General features: G+C 38.1%; 1 pseudogene; it reads left to right on the forward strand.

Annotated features, from left to right (window-relative positions):
• Positions 1 to 750: 750 nt before the first annotated feature.
• Positions 751 to 1,340, forward strand: LOC129078405 (gamma-aminobutyric acid receptor-associated protein-like; annotated as a pseudogene).
• Positions 1,341 to 19,966: the final 18,626 nt, after the last annotated feature.

A 19,966-nucleotide genomic window follows, 5' to 3' on the forward strand; every position in this document is an offset into this window, starting at 1 on the left:
TTCAAGATTTATCATGTTGTAATAGGCTTCATTTCTTATTAGCACTGAATAGTATTCTATTATATAGATAGACCACATTTTGTTTATCCATTCATCTGGTTTTGGGCATTAGGGTTGTTTCCACTTTTTGACTCTTATGAGCAGTGCTATTATGAACATTCAAGTTTTTATGTGGACATATGATTTGTCTTAGCTACAAACCTAAGGAGTGGACTTTCTGGGTTATATCTAGCTCGGTGTATAACATTCTGAGAAACTACTAAACTGTTTTTCAAGTGACTGCACCATATTTTATTCCCACTAGCAATTTATGACACTCACAAAGTAGCATTTCCATCTCATGCTGTCATTCAAAGTCAAGCACAATGCCAGCCCAGAGTTGAATGTGAGAGTGGATTCAGCTGTCACTTACTGATGAGTATAAACTCTGTGGCCGTTTTTAATCCCTCAAAGTCCATCTGTAAAATACCTACAATCACATGTGGCACAAAGCAAATAATTAAAAAATGTTAATTGTTATAGTTGTTATTAGCCTTTTTCTTCTGGTTAAATAAAATATTTTTCCTGGGTAAGGAGGTTGGTAAGTTTTTCTTTTGATGACCTGAAAATCAAAATATGTGAGACCAAAAAAAAAAAAAATCCATATAGGATTCTTTGAACTAGCATTACATGCCTGAACATGCATGTCATGTAAGACTCTACTTCCTGGGTTCCCTCAGCCCAGTCCAGCCCAGCCCAGTTCCTGGGAAGATGAAGTTTATGTATAAAAAGAAGTATCCACCCTGGCTGGAGTGGCTCAGTGGATTGAGTACCGGCCTCTGAACCAAAGGGTCACCAGTTCAATTCCCAGTTACAAAACATGCCTGGATTGCCGGCTAGGTCCCCAGTAGAGGGTGCATGAGAGGCAACCACACACTGATGTTTCTCTCCCTCTCTTTCTCCCTTCCCTCTCTATAAAAATAAAAACCATTAAAAAAAAAAAAAAAGAGATCCATTTGAGAAATGCTGTTCTGAGGGCAAGAAGATCAGAAAGAAGTATCAGGACTGGGACCTGGTGTGAGTAGAAAAGGCTCCCAAAGCTCAGATAGACCTGGACAAAAAGAAATACCTGGTGTCTTCTGGTCTCGCAGTTGATCAGTTATATTTCTTGATCCAGAAGCGAATTCATCCCTGAGATGAGGATACATTGCTTTTCTTGGTCAACAATGTCATGACACCCACTGGTGCCACAATGGGTCAACTATACCAAGAACAACCCCCATACGATCTTTTGTGGATGGACGAAGAAGACTTCTTTCTATATGTTGTCTATTGTTGATGAAAGTGTCTATGGCCTGTGAAGCTGCTGTGCCTGTGGTGGGGGTCTCTTTCTACAGAGAGAGAGGTCTCCTCCACTTCTTTGACTTCCTCCCCTCCTGCCTTCTGGATCTGTACTTCCTGATGTTTGAGGTTCTTCTCTGGAACCTCTTAGCAGGAGGGTTAATGGGGGAGATGACTTCTAGTACCTCTCCTTACTTCTTCCTTTCCCTTTCTTTACTGGCTTTTCCTTTCTGCTTTAGACTTCTTGGTTGTCCATCTCTGTTACATCAAGTGATTGTTTCGGTTTCTGTTCCCTTTCTAACTGCCAAAGGGCTCAGAATCCCAACAATCTTTTCTTTTCACTACCTTTTTTTGGGGGGTAGATGGAAGGGACTGAAATTGTTGGGGGAAGGTAGGAGGCATATCAATAAAGAGGAAACCACCATGTTAAGAAAAAAAAAAAAAGAACTTGAAGTGTCTCAGAGAAAATATTTCATTGAAACGTGATTAATTTGGCAGATCTAGAGTAAGGAGAAACTAGCAGAAAAAATTTAATGGTATAAAAATTTTAAAATGTCCCAATCAGAAAGTTCAGAAGATTTACAAAGTGTTACCCCCTACTTTGTACTTTATCTGACTTTTGATCTTTCATTGCATCTTCCCTTTTCTTGATTTTCTAGGAATTAGAGAATAAAATCTTAGCACAATGTTCCCCAACAGAGACACTGATCCAAGTAAGGATGGTGTGGAGACGGAGTTCCCCGCGTGTTCGGTATGTGCTTAAAATTCTCTAAGAGTGTACACGGGAAACTGTACATTCAAGGATTATAAAAGTTCAAACTACTGAGAACCCAGTGGCAGGCCTGGGGGAGCCAGAGGGAACACGAACATTCCACTTCAGTGACTTGCCTTTTGGGGCACAGCAAAAAGCAGCTCTTCAGTGGACAGCTGAGCAGGAGCCCTAATTTGTTTCTGTGATAATGGGAACACGCTTGAAAGAACCATTTACCAGTCTCAGTCCACGTCCTATGTGTTGCTCTTACAATAGAACTGACTAAAAATGAAGGGAAACTGCACTGGGCTAAATGACCCAAGTTTGGGCTCTCGCTTTGTTTTTCCAAACGAAAGACCTAAGAAGCCTCTTAGGAATAAGGGGATTAGTAAGCAGAATGCTCTAGAAAATAAAGTTTTGTCCCTTTCTACAGGATTTTAGATAGAGAAAGGGGACTCCAAGGGAACAGTTATTGTCTCTTCTGCCAACAACTATTCCCAAACACTCCACAAATGAAACAAATTGCCTTGCTAAAATATTTCAGTTAATTAGGACGATTACAGCTTCCTTTGCCTTGTGTTCCTAAATATTCCACGCCCTTGGGGCACCAGGATGAAGCTTTAATATCTAGATTATCTGGCTCACTTTCTTCCTTAAAAGAAATGGAGCCTTACCCAAAATAAATGTTGCAAACCCCCGAAACTCTCTCTCTCCGTGCTAACTCACAGAATGTTAGAGTTAGGAAGATCTTAAAGACTTTAGAGTCCAAGTCTAATGGGCTCATTTTAGAAGGCAGGCTTTACCTGATGTGTCTAAATAATACCTCTTTTGGAGAGCCACCAGAGACCTGACCATCTGGTCTCTGTCCCACATGCCACCATTGACTTGGTTTAGTTAGGCAACAGCATCTTCCAAGGATAGATGCCTCTGTTTGCACGGTTATTTGTTGTGCTATTTGTTTTAGGGTTCGTGGATCGGCCACATGATTACCGTTCATCCATCTCATGACTTCCCACCTTTTTCCCACAGCTGTCAGAATTATATGCACTTGCTGAGAATTTTAATAAGGAGAGCAAGAAATCGAATCGCCTAAAAACTCACGGTATTTCACCAAGGGCTGCACAGAAACTACTTAGTCAAAACCTGAATGCCATGTCAGTCACCGGCAGAACTGACTTGAGGGAAGATCCGCAGTCCGTTTTCGAGTGCAAGGTGGTTAGAAAAGACGGGGAGAAGCCAGCGTCCATGACTGAGCTCCTACACCGCAGCTTGCTGACCAGCTCACTATCTCCAGTAGAAAGACTTGCAAAATCCCAGCAGAGACTGGCTCAGTACGGGATCCCTCCTCCCTCACACACTTTCCCTTATGAGATTCTCATCGAGAAGTCCAACCGCTCGGCCACCCCAGGGAAGAAGAATCAACGTACCAGAAAATTACCCAGGCTGGACATTACCCATGTCAATCCAGAAAACTTTAAATCTGAAGATAAAATTTCTGAATACTTATTAGTTGAACCAGGTAATTCAAACAGATAAGGCCATGTGAGAGAAAAAGAGTGGATAACTTCCTGGAAAATTTACCTAGATTTCTAGAGCTGAAAGGGTCATATATTGACCCACAGGAATTCTGCAGCGCTGATGCTCTTGCTACGTATAATGGTAGCGGGAAATAGAGAGCAGAGACTCAAACCTCCCAGGGTCAGGTCTCAGAACCGTTGCCCAAAGAGCATGACATTTAGACACAGCACTTATACTTGGTTTTATAAAATGAGTCGGTCTAAAACACCCATGAAATTAGTCAAGAGTTTACTAAATAATGATTTTAGATTTTTTCAAGGACCTTTTACTCTTTCCTATTGTTACATCTTTACAAAGAGGAAGAAATTCTCCATTCCTCATCCTTTGATAGGAAAGTACCCATAAAAGGCCAAAGACTATACAAAGTTAAAAATATATAAAACATATGATTGTAAGTTTTAATGAGAAGGGAGTATCCTAAGGTCTTCATTTTTCTCATGTAATTTGAGGGAAGTAATATTTTGTTATTCTGTAGAGTTATAAAAATTAGATTAAACCAGCCCTGGCTGGGTAGCTCATTCGATTAGAGCTTTGTACCCATATGCCAAGGTTGTGAGTTCAGTCTTTGGTTAGAGCACATACAAGACTCAGTCAATGAATGCATGGATGAGTGGAAAAACAAATAGATATTTCTCTCTCATCCTTTCTTTCTCTCTCTAAAATCAATTGAAAAACAGGTTAAATCAATAATATAAAATACTTCAGTCTTTCTGAAGTGGGTTCTTTTTAAAAATATATATATATTTTTTTTTAATTTTTAAAGAGAGGGGAAGGAAGGGAGAAAGAGAGGGAGAGAAAAATCAATATGTGGTTGCCTCTTGCACACCCCCAGCTGGGGACCTGGTCCTCAATCCAGGCATGTGCCCTGACTGGGATTTGAACCGGCAACCTTTTGGTTCACAGGCCAGCACTCAATCCACTGAGCCACACCAGCCAGGGCTGAAGTTGGTTCTTGATCCAAGATAAAACCATTTGCACAGCAAATATTTTGATGACACAACTTTTATATTAAGAGTAGTGGCGGGGGGTGGGTGACAAGAACAAATTTAAAGGAATAGATTAATTACTCTGATCATACAGGGTGGACAAAAGTAGATTTATAGTTGCTTGTATGGAAAATAATACAATAATTAATAAATAATAATACAAGAATAAACTCTGTGTTTTGAAAACTCACAACTATAAGCTTACTTTTGCCCCACCATGTATTTGCTCTAACTACCTACGCTGATGTCTAGACATAGCCTAATGCTGTGCTAAGTGAGGGAATATGCAGTACATCGTGGCTGTGGTTCATTGGCTTCTTTTTTTAAATATATTTTATTGATTATGCTATTACAGTTGTCCTAATTTTTCCCCTCTGCTCTCCTCCACCCACTATCCCCTTCCCTCCAAGAATCCCCGCTTAGTTCATGTACGTGGGTCATGCATATAAGTTCTTTGGCTATTCTATTATACTGTCCTTAACATCCCCCTGTTTTGTACCTACCAATTTGTGCTTCTTAATCCCTGCACCTTTCCCCTCATTTTCCCCCTTCCCCTCCCAACCTATAAGCCTCCAAGTGATCTACATATCTATGATTCTATTCCTGTTCTGGTTGTTCGTTTAGTTTGTTTTTTTAGATTCAGTAGTTGATAGTTGTGAATTTGTTGCCATTTTAATGTTCAAGTTTTGATCTTCTTATCTTAAATAAGTCCCTTTAACATTTCATATAAGGGCTTGGTGATGATGAACTTCTTTAGTTTTACCTTGTCCGGGAAGCACTTTATCTGCCCTTCAATTCTAAATGGTAGCTTTGTGGATAGAGCAATCTAGGTTGTACGTCCTTGCTTTTTATCACTTTGAATACTTCTTGCCAGTCCCTTCTAGCCTGCAGAGTTTCTTTTAAGAAATCAGCTGACAGTCTTATGGGAAATCTTTCATAGGTAACTCTCTGTCTTTCTCTTGCTGCTTTTAAGATTCTCTATCTTTAACATTTGGCATTTTAATTATGATGTGTCTTGGTGTGGTCCTATTTGTGTCCAACTTGTTTGGGACTCTCTGTGCTTCCTGGACTTGTATGTCTATTTCCTTCACCAAATTAGGTAAGTTTTCTTTCATTATTTTTTTAAAATACATTTTCAATTTCTTGCTCTTGCTCTTCCTCTTCCTCTTCTCCTTCTGGCATCCTTATAATTCAGATATTGGTATGTTTGGAGGTGTCCCAGAGGCTCCTTAATCTATCCTCATTTTTTTAAATTATTTTTCTTCTTGCTGTCCTGATTTAATGCTTTTTATCTTCCTTATGTTCCAAATCATTGACTTGATTCTTGGTTTCATCCCCTCCACTGTTGGTTCCCTGTAGGCTTTTCTTTATTTCACTTAATATAACTTTCATTTCTGCCTGGGCCTTTTTTATGCTGTTAAAGTACCCAATGAGTTTTTTAGAGCATCCTGCTAATGAGTGTTTTGAACTCTGCACCTGACAAGTTGTTTATCTTAGTTCCACTTAATTCTTTTTCTAGAATTTTGTTCAGTTCTTTCATTTGGGCCATATTTGTGTTTGTGTCTATGTATTAGGTAGAGCTGCTTTGACTCCCTGTCTTAGTAGTGTGGCCTATTGTAGAAGAGTATACCTGTAAATTGTGTGGGGCAGAGCCTTAGGTGATCACTAGAGAAGGGCAATTCATGTCACCACTTTGTGGCTCTGTGTTGGGGAGGACTCAGAGAGGGGACAATGCCACTGCCTGGCTCCTGGAGGTTTGCTGGGAGGAAGCTGTCTTTCGGCACTCACCCGGTTTCCAGTTACTTCTCTTTCTCCCCGTATGCCACTTGTAGCCTTCCAGCTGTTGCCCTGGTGTTGAATCCCAGAGAGCATGGGTCTCCATAAGTCCTAACTCCATGCGGACCCTTTAAGAGGAGTGTCCAGAGAATCTGGCAGTTTCTTCCACCACCCCACACCCCACTGTTTTTTACAGCCAGAAGTTATGGGGATTTACCTTCTTGGCACTGGAACGCTGGGCTGCTGGGTAGTCTTGTTTGGAGCTGGGATTCTTTGCTTCTGAGGTATCCCTCCCAGTTTTTCTTCTAATTTTTTAAAAAAGATTTTATTTATTTGTTTTTAGAGAGGGGAATGGAGGGAGAAAAAGGGAGAAAAACATCAATGTGTAATTGCCTCTCCTGCACCCCCTACTGATGACCTGGCCCACAACCCAGGCATGTGCCCTAGACTGGGAATCAAATAGCAACCCTTTGGTTCACAGGCTGGCACCCAACTCACTGAGCCACACCAGCCAGGGCTCCCTCCTGGTTTTTATCCATCACATGTGAATGTGCGACCACCCATTCTGCCACCTCTCTGCACGCCCCCCTACCCATCTGGATGAATGTGGCTTCTTTAAATCTTTGGTTGTCGAACTTCCATACAGCCCAATTTTCTGATGATTCTGGGTGAGACTTGTTTTGTAGTGTAGTTGTAATTTTTTCTGTAGCTGTGTGAGGAGGTGAAGCATGTTTACCTATGCCTCCATCTTGACCAGTAGCCAGTGTCATTTTATACTTAGGACTTACACAAGCATCTTGGAAGAAATGACACTGGCATATACATACTTTTGATAAATCTTCCTCCCTGTTTTTGTCGCGGACGAGTGGCACGGGTCGCTCCTTGTCCCTGGTCCAGGCAACAACTGCTGCGGGGACGGAGCGCATCGTGGGGAGTGTGGTCCAGGATCTGAGGGTTACTGTCCGGGGCCCACTGAGATGGAGCTCGGACTCTGAATCCCGCAGAGCCTGTCACAGGGGTGTCACGGATGGGGGAACAAGTCTTCACAAACATTTCTGTTTGCCAGGAGAGGGGAAAGGGCACGTCCCTCTAGTGGAGAAGCCCCCTAAGCCCCTTTTTCCAAAGGCTTTTATTGAAAGTGTTATCAGTGGGGTCAAGTAATAGGAATGCACAGGTTATCTCATTACATCAGTATGTTAATGTTTACAGAGAATAGATGATGTTTTGAAGAAAACAAATGGCAGGAACACACCAATTTACATGGGTCTGAGAGGAGACTAGTAAACAAGAGAGCGTAAACATGACAGCGCCAAAGGGTATAGGGTTAGGACATTTCCTTCCCAGCATGAGCTGTCCATAGCTTTTGCAGGAAAAACAAAGAATACTTTAAAGAATTTACTTTTAGGCCTGATTTCCCCTGGGAACTGCCAGATCCAGTTTAGGACTGACTCCAGGATTGTTTCGAGCCTGAGCCAGGCGGGAGCCGCCAAGAGACAAGGGGACTTCTTTCAGATAAATGAGGACTCCGGCCATGTCCAAGCCAAGCCGATGGGTGCAGGCCTTTTAGCCTTTTCTCCGTATCCCCCAAGTCCTTGTCTGCTGCCCATACTGGCTGATGCCTGTCTTAGGTTGTTTCTCCTCATGAGAAAACTTACCCGTTATCAACAACTGACTATCATAGGGCCAAGCAGGGTGATGTGAAGGAGGCAGGGGCACAGCCCCTGCCAGGGGAACAGGTTTTGCCTCCTCAGTGGCCTGTTTTCCCAAGGCCTCCTTGATTACTTCCTGCCTTGGGGCCCTCTCGCCTGTTGGTGGGGTTTACAGTTCCTGAAACCAGACAGGGCGTTTCCCAACATGTTTTAACCACTCATTAGGATCCTTTTCTCCTTCCTGTTGACCTCAGTGCTCTGCAGTTCTCTCCATTGTACATTCTTAATTTCCAAGCACCAAATGAGACACTCTCCCTACCTGCATGGCCCTGCAGGGCCCTCTCCTGCCCAGTTAGCCAGGCCCACCCAACATTCTATTTGGAGGAGGGCTTTAAACGAGGTGGACACCACAGCTTTCCCCTTGGTTTATAAAGATTTAGAAAAGGCTTTTTACCAGAAGGGAAGAGACTCACATTCATCAAAGGTTTATTCTGTCAGGAAGTGCTTCTGAATTGCTGAAGGTTAAATGACACTACCACGTGATTCTTTGAAAATATGATTCTTTTCAGAAAAACAATTCATCGATCTAAGAGATCTGGAATGGAGATATTATAAGGGGATCACAACGTGGAAACACAACACCTCAGACTCATTTACACACATAGAATACAACAGTGAGAAGAGATTTGTAGAGAGCAAGGAGCTGCCTGATGTTATTTCCCCTCCGCTCGTTTATAGGTCTTTGGTCATTTATCCTCAGGTTGATTATCCAAAAAATGTAACAACTTCTTCTTAAATGGGATATGTAGTTTATTAAAATATTTTGGATGTAGACTTTGCTTTGGAGAACATTGAATTTATACACAAAAAATAAAGAAGCAGACGAACCATGGAACATAGGAAATGAGTCTATATGATATGCAATGTAAGACCTAAAATTAAACCACTAATATGGAGTAGAAGATACAGGTTGACCTGCTAGGGTGAGTATGAAGGAGAACATACAAGCAAGAATAACTCTCTAAAACTTTTAAGCACAGGAAAAAGTCATTAAAACAGTTGGCAAATTCAACAAATGGAAGAATTAACACCTTAGAGGTCAATTTGAGAGCTTAAAAATTATATGTTAACAGCTCAAAGACGTGAGGAAGGAAGTAGCATCTATGAAACAAGAATGAGAAAATTTGAAAAAGAATAAATTGGAAATCTTAAAAGTGAAAAATGTGGTCACTGAAAATAAAATAATAACCCTCAATAAATTATCTCGGTGGTATACTGGATCTATCTGAAGAGAGAGGATTAATGAGTTGGAAGATAGCACTAAGAAAGAAGCTTCCAGATCACAACAAGGTACAATAAAGAAGGAAATTATGAAAGTAGTTAAGGGTAATGGAAGGTAGAATGAGAAGTTCAGGAATATATCCGATGGAAGTTGCAGAAGAAAATAAGGAGAATGGAGAAAAGATGATGTTAGAATGTGAAATAACAGATAATTTTCCAGAAATGAAGAAATACATGAACACTTGAATTGAAAAATCTCACTAAGTGATTAGCAAGAAAATAAGCCTATACCTAGAAACACTGTAGCAACACCACAGAACATTAAGCAAAAAAGAAAAAAAAAAAAAAGGAAAAGGAAAACATAATCTACAAGAGAGAGAAGAGAGAAGATAGATGACATAGAAACAAATGACAAAACTGCATGTTACTCTCACTTAAAAGAGATGTCAGAAGGCAATGGTGTCATAACTCAATATGCTGAGGGAAAACAGCTGTCAATCTGGAATTCATTAATCAGCCAAACTCTAAGGAGTAAGGGTAAAATAAATATATTTTAAAACATCGAAGAGCCAAAATTTCTTAATACCCCTTACTGAAAAAAACTACTAGCAAATATGTACTTTAGTAGGAACCCAGAGGGAGTAAAGAAACAGTGGTGAGCAGTTAAATTCTTAATAATACATATGTATGATTGTGTCAATATTAAAATATACTTCTAGATTCTATTTCCTAATATTTTAAAATTTTACCTCTGTACAAGTGAAATTATTCTGTAGTTTTCATTTTTTGCACTATTTTTTTTAAGTCAGATTTTGACTTCAGCATAGTAGATACCTTCAGCAGGAGATGCTATCTAGAAATGGGCCTGAGGAAGATTTCTGAGGTTTTCATAATATACTGGGTTTTTTAATCTCTGTACTCAAATGTGTTCAGTATGCAAAAATTCCTCAAGCTATACATTTCACAACTGTAAACTTTTCTTTATGCTTGGTATACTTCACCAAAAAACATTTTACAGGTCATGCTACCTTCATAAAATGAATTGGGAGGTTTTAATCTTTTTTCGAGGCCATGGCTATTTAAATAATACTAGAAATATTTTAAGGCTAGATCTTTAAAATCTAGATAGAACTAAGCTATCATCTGGTCCTGACATCTTCCTATTTTGTTATGAAAATGTTTAAACTAGATTCAGCACTTAAGATTTTACCACACTCTTTTCATCTATTCATATTGTATTTGCTGGGCTTCAGGTCTAAGATACTACACTTACATGCTTCAGATGCATCCCTAAACTTTCTTTTCTAATTGGTTTTTTAAAATCAGTATCCATGCAAGGTTAAGGACTGCATTTGATTCTTAGGTATCTTAAAGTTCTTTTTTTAAGAAAAGATTTTATTTTTAGGGAAAGGAGAAGGGAGGGAGAAAAAGAGGGAGAGAAACATCAATGTGTAAAAAAAACATCGATTGATAGCCTCTCCCACACACCTCAACCAGGAACTGGCCTGCAGGCATGTACCTTGATCGGAAATCATACCAAATACCTTTCGCTTTGCTGGATAACACTCAACCAACTGAGTTACACCAGGCAGGGCAAAGTTCTTTTAATTTAGAGCAATTCCTCACTCTTTTTTTTTTTTTCAATTGCAATTGATTTACTGAAGAAATAGGTCTATTGTTCTGTAGGAGTTCCCGCAATCTAGGTTTGTATGCTCACAGGGTCATTTAATGTATTTTTCTATCGTCCATACTTCTTATAAATTGGAGGTTTGCCAATTTTATTGTTAATCCCACATTTATTAATTGGGAATAATTTTTAAAGAAAACCTTTCCCTCCTCAAGTAGGGCTATTTAATGACACTGAAATATAGTCTGTACAAAAAGTGGTTAATTGTTTGTTTCCCTCTTCAGTTGCCAATTTTGCATATAAAGGAGTTGCTGTACCTCCAAACGTGGCCAAAGAAGTGTTTCTCTTTTTATCTTTTTAAAATAGCACAAGCTTGATGAATGATAGCAAACTGAACATACCCTTGGGACCACACCCGGATCATAGACCAGAACACTGCCCGCAAATCCCTCTCTTGCCCTTTCCTAGTCCTTACCCTCTGGTAACTGGTATTTACCATGAGTTAGTTTTGTCTGCTTTTGCACTCTTTTATACAAATGTACACACACATTACGGATTCTTTCGATCTCGCTTCTGTTAGCGAGATTCATTGATATTTTATTTATAGCAATAGTTATAATATATATCTTCATTGCTGTTTAGCATTCAATTATATGAATATGGACTTATTTATTTATCTATTCTGCTCTTGACAAATATTTGGGACATTTGCAGAAGAGTTTTAAATTTTAATTTAGAATTATAAGTTTGAATTTGGACTTCCAAATTGTCAAATTGGAGGATTATTGGTGAATATAGAAAAATAGTACACATTTTATTCAATGATTTGTTGGCTTGATTTATACTTTAAACTAGATATACAATGTATGGGCCTCCATTTCTACTCTTTCTCTGAATCCTAAAAATGTTAGGGGGTCTCTCTCTATAGAATTAAAATATATGAAACCAACAGCACATAAGTTGGATGGGGGTAAATGGAGTTAGAGAATACTAAGATAGAGTGTGCCTGGGATGTGATAAAAAGAACTAACATACTTTGGTTTTTAATAAGTTAAGGATGTTTGTAGCAACATCTAGGGTATACACTAAACGAATAAGAAGATAATGTACAAATAACAAGCAGCAAATAGAGGAGAGGAAAGGAATGATTAAAAATATTTAACCAACACAAAAGTCAGCAAGAAAGTCAAGGGGAAGTATTGGGTTGGCCAAAAAGTTCCTTTTTCCATAAGATGGTTCTAGTAGTGCTTAGTTGTCTTTAGCTTCATTTGAAAAAATTTTGTTAGATTGTATTGTGACAGCTGTCATATCAGCATGAATTTAAAAAAAACTTAGAAAAATTGGTAAATTTTTGTGTAGCCATTTTAATGCTAAAGATGGAAGAAAAGCAGCATTTTTGGCATATTATGCTTTATTATTTCAAGAAAGATAAAAACACAAAAAATGATGTTCGGTGTATGGAGAAGATGCTGTGACTGATCAAATGTGTCAAAAGTGGCTTATGAAGTTTCATGCTGGAAATTTCTTGCTGGATGATGCTCCATAGTCAGGTAGACCAGTTGAAGTTAATAGCGATCAAACTGAGACATTAATTGAGAACAATCAATGTTATACCACATGGGAGATTACCAACATACTCAAAATATCGAAACCAATGAAGTTATTGGTGAAAATGGAAAATGCGTCTTCTTTTACTAAAAAAAAAACAGAACTAAACAACTTTCGGCCAATCCAGTAATATATATAGTTCAGGTAGGAAAGAAAGAGCAAATAGTAAGATGTTGGATATTGATATATCGATAATTAATTTAAATGTTAATGGAATAATAGTTCGGTTTAAAGCCAAAGACTATCAGTCAGCTTAAAAATCCTAAAGACACGCTGCTTACAAAAGACATAATCTAAGTATAATAATGCAAAAAGTTTGAGTGTACAAAGATGGAAAAAGATGTACCTTCTAAACAATAACTAAAAGAAAATAGGTATAGCTATGCTAATATCAGACAAAACTGATTTTAAGAAGCATTGTTACAAACAGAGGATCACTTATATTAATCATAAAAGTTTTATTCACCCAGAAGACATAATTGTCCACTCCAGAGTCCCAGGGTGAACATTGGCATATGGTCTGCCCTTAGGAGGACAGAGCCAGGGAAAGGGCCCACCAGCCTGGTAGGTTTCCATTTTATTCTGGAAGGGAAGCTCTTCCTATCAGAATTCTGGATACACACTATTAATCAGAGCCATGTAATGTGACCACCCCTAGCCACAATTAAAGATTTTTAATTGGATACAATGCAACTTCAAACAAAACCGTCGTTCTGTTAGAAAGAGAAGAAATGGGGATGCATGGTTACAGGGTAGGCGCCAGGCCGTGTCAACAACAAGGGGTGTAAGTCCACAGTCCTAATTTTCTGATCCTTCCGTATTCTGCGACCTCATCTCGTGCTCAGTGCTCCTCAGCCATGGCCCTCCAGCCACACTGCCTTCTTTTGTCCTTTCAACCCCCTAAGCTTGTTTCTGCCTTTGGATTTGGGTACTGAACCTTTGTTTTCATGGAATGTGTTCCCCTGAATCTCCCCTCGACCATCGCTTCCCCGATTCTAACATTCCACCTCAGAGAGGACTCCTCGGCCAGCTAGTGTCAAGAGGCTGCGCCATCACACTCTAACACACCATCTTACTTTAATCCTCTGCTTAGCATGTATGTGATTGAATGTACAAATTGTACACAACACTATATGCTTTTCAAAATTTTATCTGATTTTGTCTTGTTCACTAATGTCAATTGGTCTGTCTTCTTGGAGTTTAGCATTGTACCCTCTTTATTCTTTTTTTTTTTTTCAATTATAGTTTATACGCAGTATTTTTTTGTATTAGTTCCAGGTATATAGCATAGTGGTTAAAAAATCATATACATTACAAAGTGGTCCCCACACCCCCGATATTTCCAGTACCCACCTGGCACCATACGTAGTTATTACAACAGTACTGACTATATTCCCTATGCTACAATTTACATCCTTGTGACTATTCTGTAACCACCAATTTGAATTTATTAATCTCTTCACTTTTTTTCACCCGGCCCCCAAACCCCCATCAGTCCATCTTTCCCACTAGGAATCTTGTCATTCTGTTTGTCTGTCATTCTATCTCCAGTGGCTGCAGTACATGTTTTTTAAAAAATATTTTTGTTGTTTTTTAAAAAATTTTTTTTGTTTTTTTTTTGTGTGTGTGTTTTTCAATTACATTTGACTTTCAGCATTATTTTATATTAGTTTTAGGCTGGACAATCATATACTTTACAAAATGATCCCCTGATATTTCCAGTGCCCACCTGACTCCATATATAGTTATCACTGTATTATTGACTATATTCCCGTACTATATATGCTGTACTTAACATCTCGTGACTTTTTGTAACCTCCAGGCCCCTAACCCCTCTTCTCTCTGGCAACCATCAGTCCACTCTCTGTACCTATGAGTCTGTTTCAGTTTCGTTTGTTTATTTTGTGGAAACACTTCTTGACACAATAAAGACTCAATGATTATCTGTGGAAAGAATGAATGAATAAAATAATTCTAGATATCTACTGAATGAATGAGAGCACCTTTCCCCTTCACTACACATTTTCTCTCTTCACGATCGTTTTCCCAGAAGTTCGCTAGAGATTACATTTCTGCAGCTATTGAAGTGCCCCCAGAGAGTTTCCAAATGTGGCTACTAACCCCATCATGGCAGATGCAATGACTCATGTGTTGAAGTATTTTGGAAAGGAAAAATTTTTTAAATCAATCCTGAATAATCTACAGGCTTCACTATTGAAAATTAATCCTATGGGCTCAATTTTATTCAGGGTAGTAACAGATGAGTTTTCTTTGTTCTAGACATTAAGATAAAATGATACTCCTTCAAGACTCTTGGTCATTGCTACCACTTAAACTTTTCCTACTTACCATAAATTGCCTCCAAATTTAACGCATCATGAAATCGAGAACCTGTTGTGTCAATTATGCTTCTAATTTTCCTCTAATGTGTATCTGTTCCTAGAATGGTAATAAAATCAACCTAAATCATATTAAAAAAATAAGATTGGAGGCTGCAGGTATACACAGAGTTTCATTAAAAGAGTATGTCACGTAATCAGGATTATGAAATAATCAAAGTGTAATAATCTGCAAAATTATCATGGGAAAATTAATGTTTGAATGATACAATCATATGAAGATAATGAGCATAATAGTTTTGAATCTGTGTGGCTTCCTATAAAGAAATGATTATTAAGGGGAAAGGGCCAATTAAAAAACAACTGCTGAGGCCTCTTGCCAGGTTTCAAACCAAAACAAATGATCTAATTACTGTCATGTCTGAAAGCAGAAATAGACATTGTGATCTTGAGAAAGGGAATTATTTATGTCACGAGAGGCCCAGGGTGCTAATAAACCAGACCTCTTGGTGACACTAATTAAAGCGTTTGGAAAACACATGGATCAAAAGCAGAAAGGAAAAATGTAAGACAACACAAACCTATTGTGATAAACTAAGCCTGTAGGCTTTAAAAACACAGAACAACTTTACACACTGGGCTTTAGACTTGTGCTGTGGTAACTTTTATTTAGGTGTTCCCCCACCCCCAATAATGCCCAGGTTCTTATTGATCCCTATCTTACAGCGTGCCTTTTTATGATGTGCCTTTATGGACCCTAAGCAGTAGTAAGAATAGTGATTATTTACCACTTATAAAACATAATCTCAATTTATCTCGCTTGAGATACTGTGTTAAGACAGCTTTGCTGCTTATGCAAACAAATATACTAGGAGATGGACACAATATTTTATTCTCTTATATTTTTCCACTCACTGTAACTAAGAGAGGACCACCGCTACCAAAAAGACTCTGCTCCAAGTTGAATTTTTGGTCTTACCTAGGCAGAGAAGCAGCTGACAGATGCTTTTGCCTTAGGAAGAGAGGAAGAAATTTAAATTCTATATTACTAAATATTTTATTAATGCCAATAAGTCTGTTTTTATTTTTTGAAAAGATGTTATGGCCTAGAGCACTAGAAGTGGAATTATTACTTGACAAAGCTTTCTGGGGGGCAACTTGGCCGTAAGTATGAAAATCTCAAATTTCTTATAACGTGTAAATATATATTTTGAAGCTATCTCTCCAACAATATAAAAATACACATGTAAACACAGGAGACTGGTTAAATGTACCTACACACATGAAATGGAGAAGTTATAAAAAGAACATGGAAGACATCTATGCACTACTTTGGAGTGATATCTGGGAGACATTTGATTGAAAAAGCAAAGTGCAAAAGAGCATATGTGGTAAGCTATGTTTTGTATAAGGAGGAAAATAACAAAATATACACATATCTTCTTATCTTAGAAAACAAAGGGGGATCAACCAGGATACAATGGAGCTGGAGGTAAGGAGTTTGAAAGGATATGAAATAGAGTGACATTACCTTTAGAGGACCTTTTTATGTAGTTCTGACTTTTGGAAACATGAAAATGTTCTGTATTCATGTAATAAAATTAGCAAAGAGAGAAAAGATGGAAAAAATATGCAACTGAAAGCAAACTGAAAAAAAGAATAACTTGAATGTATATCCAATGAATACCGTAACTGCACCAAAGGCGAGAAAGAAGAAGAACCAATCCAGAAAACAAAAATACAATACAGTGAGACTTAACATCATCTGTAGGTTTTATGTCTTTAAGCAAAACTACATATAATGAAGCGAATTTTACCATAGGCTAATTGATGTAATCAAGATTTAAGTTTCTACCCATCTCATCAATGTTATAACAAAATGACACTGATCGAAATGACATTATTTAAGGACCGTGTTATGCGGCAGGATAGGAGAACTACAAATATGCTGAGCTCCTTTTAGTAGATTTGTTTGTGTAGTCAATGGAAGAAGCAATTCTGAAACAATTTTTAGATGTATAATAGGATTGAATGAGAAGTAAACGTGTTGATCTTTGGCAGCCAGGATTCTCACTGTGGAAGACGGGCTTACAAATACGCTGTGATCAGAGACTTGCAGGGACCTAACCCTGTATGTGCCTCTTCTTAGCAATGCTCCAGTATCCTCTAATTCAGTGGTTGTGGCAGCTTTATAGAACATTACTACTGCAAATAAGGGTTATATGTATATACATGCATATTTGCATATGCATTTGGCATGTGGGTAAGTATATTTGCATGTACGTTTGTTTTAGGCATATATACTGTACATGTGTGTATTTCCTAGTTCTGACTGCTGAAAGTGCCCAGCAGCAAAAACATCCTAGAGCAACGAGCACATCTGGTACTCAGATATTGGTCTCTAAGGCCATTCTCCACTAAATACAACTTGGGAAAGTGGCTAATTCCAGGGAGGGAAGAGGATGGGTACAAGATGGGCCTGGAATATCTTAGTAGGGAAGTGCTCAAAAAGTGATAGATGCAGCCAACTCAAGGGGCTTCCATTGTTCAAGTCTGGAACAACTTGATCATGAAAGTAACTGAGTATAATAATGAATCACAAACGATTGTGAAATAATGAGAGAGAAGGGAGTCCTTGTTTACAGTAGAATGTTGGGTGCTAACTGGTAAATGTGGGGATAGTGCTAGGATTGGAAAATCATCATCTTTCAGCCATTGTTATGAAGATTGGTTTATGCAAGGACCAATTAATGCTTAATTTAGGGATACGTTTTGATGAGGACCTAGATATTTGAGTGTTTCTCTGCAAGTTTCTTGGGAGCTCCAAGAAAAAACAATAACTATACATGGAGAAATCAGACAATACCAGATGATCAAAATTACCATCACAGTGAGGGGCAGATGGATACTGTTTACCTCCAGATGTGATACCCTGAAAAGCACACAATAGCAGGTTATGCTGAGAATGTGTAACCAGAATCCAATCATGAAGAAACACCCAACAGATCTGTGATGAGAAATATTCTATTTTCTCAAAGAGTTGAGGGAACCTCTATTCTTTTAAAATGTTAATGTGATAAAAACACAAAAAGGCTGTAAAAATGTTCCGGATTAAAGGAGACTGAAGAGATATAACAACCAAATATTATGTGTGATCCTAATCTGGATTCTGTACTGGAGAAAATGCTATATGTACATTATAGATATTAGTAAGTTAACATATTTGATTAGAATATGAACAATAGAGTAGATGAAAATATTTTCTCAGAAGTTACGGAAGTTGATAACTGTATTGTGCTTGTGTAAAAGAATATCCCTATTCTTAGAAAATATACACCGAAGTATTTGGGAATAAAATATTAACAATAGGTGAATCTGAGTAAAAGGTATAATAATGTTCTTTGTACTATTCTTATTCTTGCAACTCTTCTGTAAGTTTAAATGAAACATTTCCATATGAAACATCTTAAAACAAAAAAGAATAAAAATTCTGGTTGTTTCAACTATCTCAGTTCTGGGAATGTTCCTCAAGGAAATTTTAAGGGAAGTTGCAAGGATGAGTATAATAATAGAATATTTGCTGTCATGCAATCTACAAAATCAGAAAGTTGGAAACTATTTAAGTGCTCTATAATAGGATACTGATTAATTAAAGAGTGGTATAATGAAATAATATGCTGACATTAAAAGTGATGTGGAAAGATTCCCAGCATATTAAATAATAAAATACAGTTGAAAAATAGTATTTACTATGTCATCATGTGGGTGTTTGTGTGTGTTACAGGCTGGGTTTCCCCATGAAATGGATTTTGAAAAGGACTTGCGTGTGGGTGATTTTTTGAGAAGTGTTCTGAAATATATCAGCTCTAAGGGTATGTGGGAAGGAGGATCGGGCAGAGGGAGAAGTTGAAATTAGTGTAGTCACAACGGAGGTCTCAGCCAACCACGTGGAGTTCTCAAGCTGAAGCTGGGGATTTCCTTCAGAATTGTCCCAGATTGGGGCCCTGATGTATGCTGGGTACGTCAAACAGTGCCTGGTGCCCAGGACTGCTCAATCAGTATTCCTGAAGAAAGGAAGGAATGAAAAATATAATATCATTTCAAATGTAGTTTCCATGGAATCTGAATTCTTAGGCCTCACTTTGAATCACAGAATGGTTTTATTGTTCTGGAAAGAGTCCTCGTTATATCCATTTAACATATTTTTGTGTTACTAGCTCTATATATTCATACGTTCTCATTCTGAGAACTTCAGCCTGCGTTTTTGTAGAACCATACAAAATTGCTATTTTTGTAGGCCAAAGTGATCAAACATTAGCAATTTTATATGATGTAACTTCATAAAATCTCACAGTAAAAAATTTAAACCACAGAACTATAAAAAGTAACATATGAGGCCTCCCGTTACGCCCCTTTCTCAGTCCCACCCTCTTCCCCGGGGGTCACCACAGTTACAGCCTGGTCCATAAACTTCCATTTGTTCTCTGGGCACAAACATTTCTGCATTTGTACAGTGCACACATAAAAGGCTTAGTTTTTATGAAAACATACTCTACATCATAACCTTAAATTCTTTCCAAGTCCATACCTATGGTGATACCTCATTATTTGCAGTTGCTACATATTGGTTAATATAATTTACCATAATTACTGTAGTTTATCCCATGCTCTCCTCTGCTGATAGACATTCAGATTGTTGTCAATCATTCACCATTGTTACGGTGGCCATTTGTTAAATTAATGAAATAGCATTTTATGTGATCCTGCTGTGATATGAATTCCTGCAAGAGGAAAAGTGAGGAAAAAGCCTCAGAAAGGTTTTACCAATTTAAATTCCCACTGAAAGTTCTTGAGCTCATGTGTTTTCCGCACATCCTGATGACCACTGAATATTATCACTTTTTTAAAAAAATAATCTTTCCTCACCTTATCCTGAAGATGAACACGAACTCATTTTAATTAACATATTTGTTTTTCTGTGACTTGCCAATAGGCAAGTCTATGAATACATAAACTTGGTCAGTTTTTCTACCCAATTGTTTGTGTTGCTC

The sequence above is a fragment of the Pteronotus mesoamericanus genome, unplaced genomic scaffold (genome assembly GCF_021234165.1).
Source record: "Pteronotus mesoamericanus isolate MK-2021 breed Mesoamerican mustached bat unplaced genomic scaffold, CSHL_Meso_final contig_73, whole genome shotgun sequence".
Classification (NCBI taxonomy): Eukaryota; Metazoa; Chordata; class Mammalia; order Chiroptera; family Mormoopidae; genus Pteronotus; species Pteronotus mesoamericanus.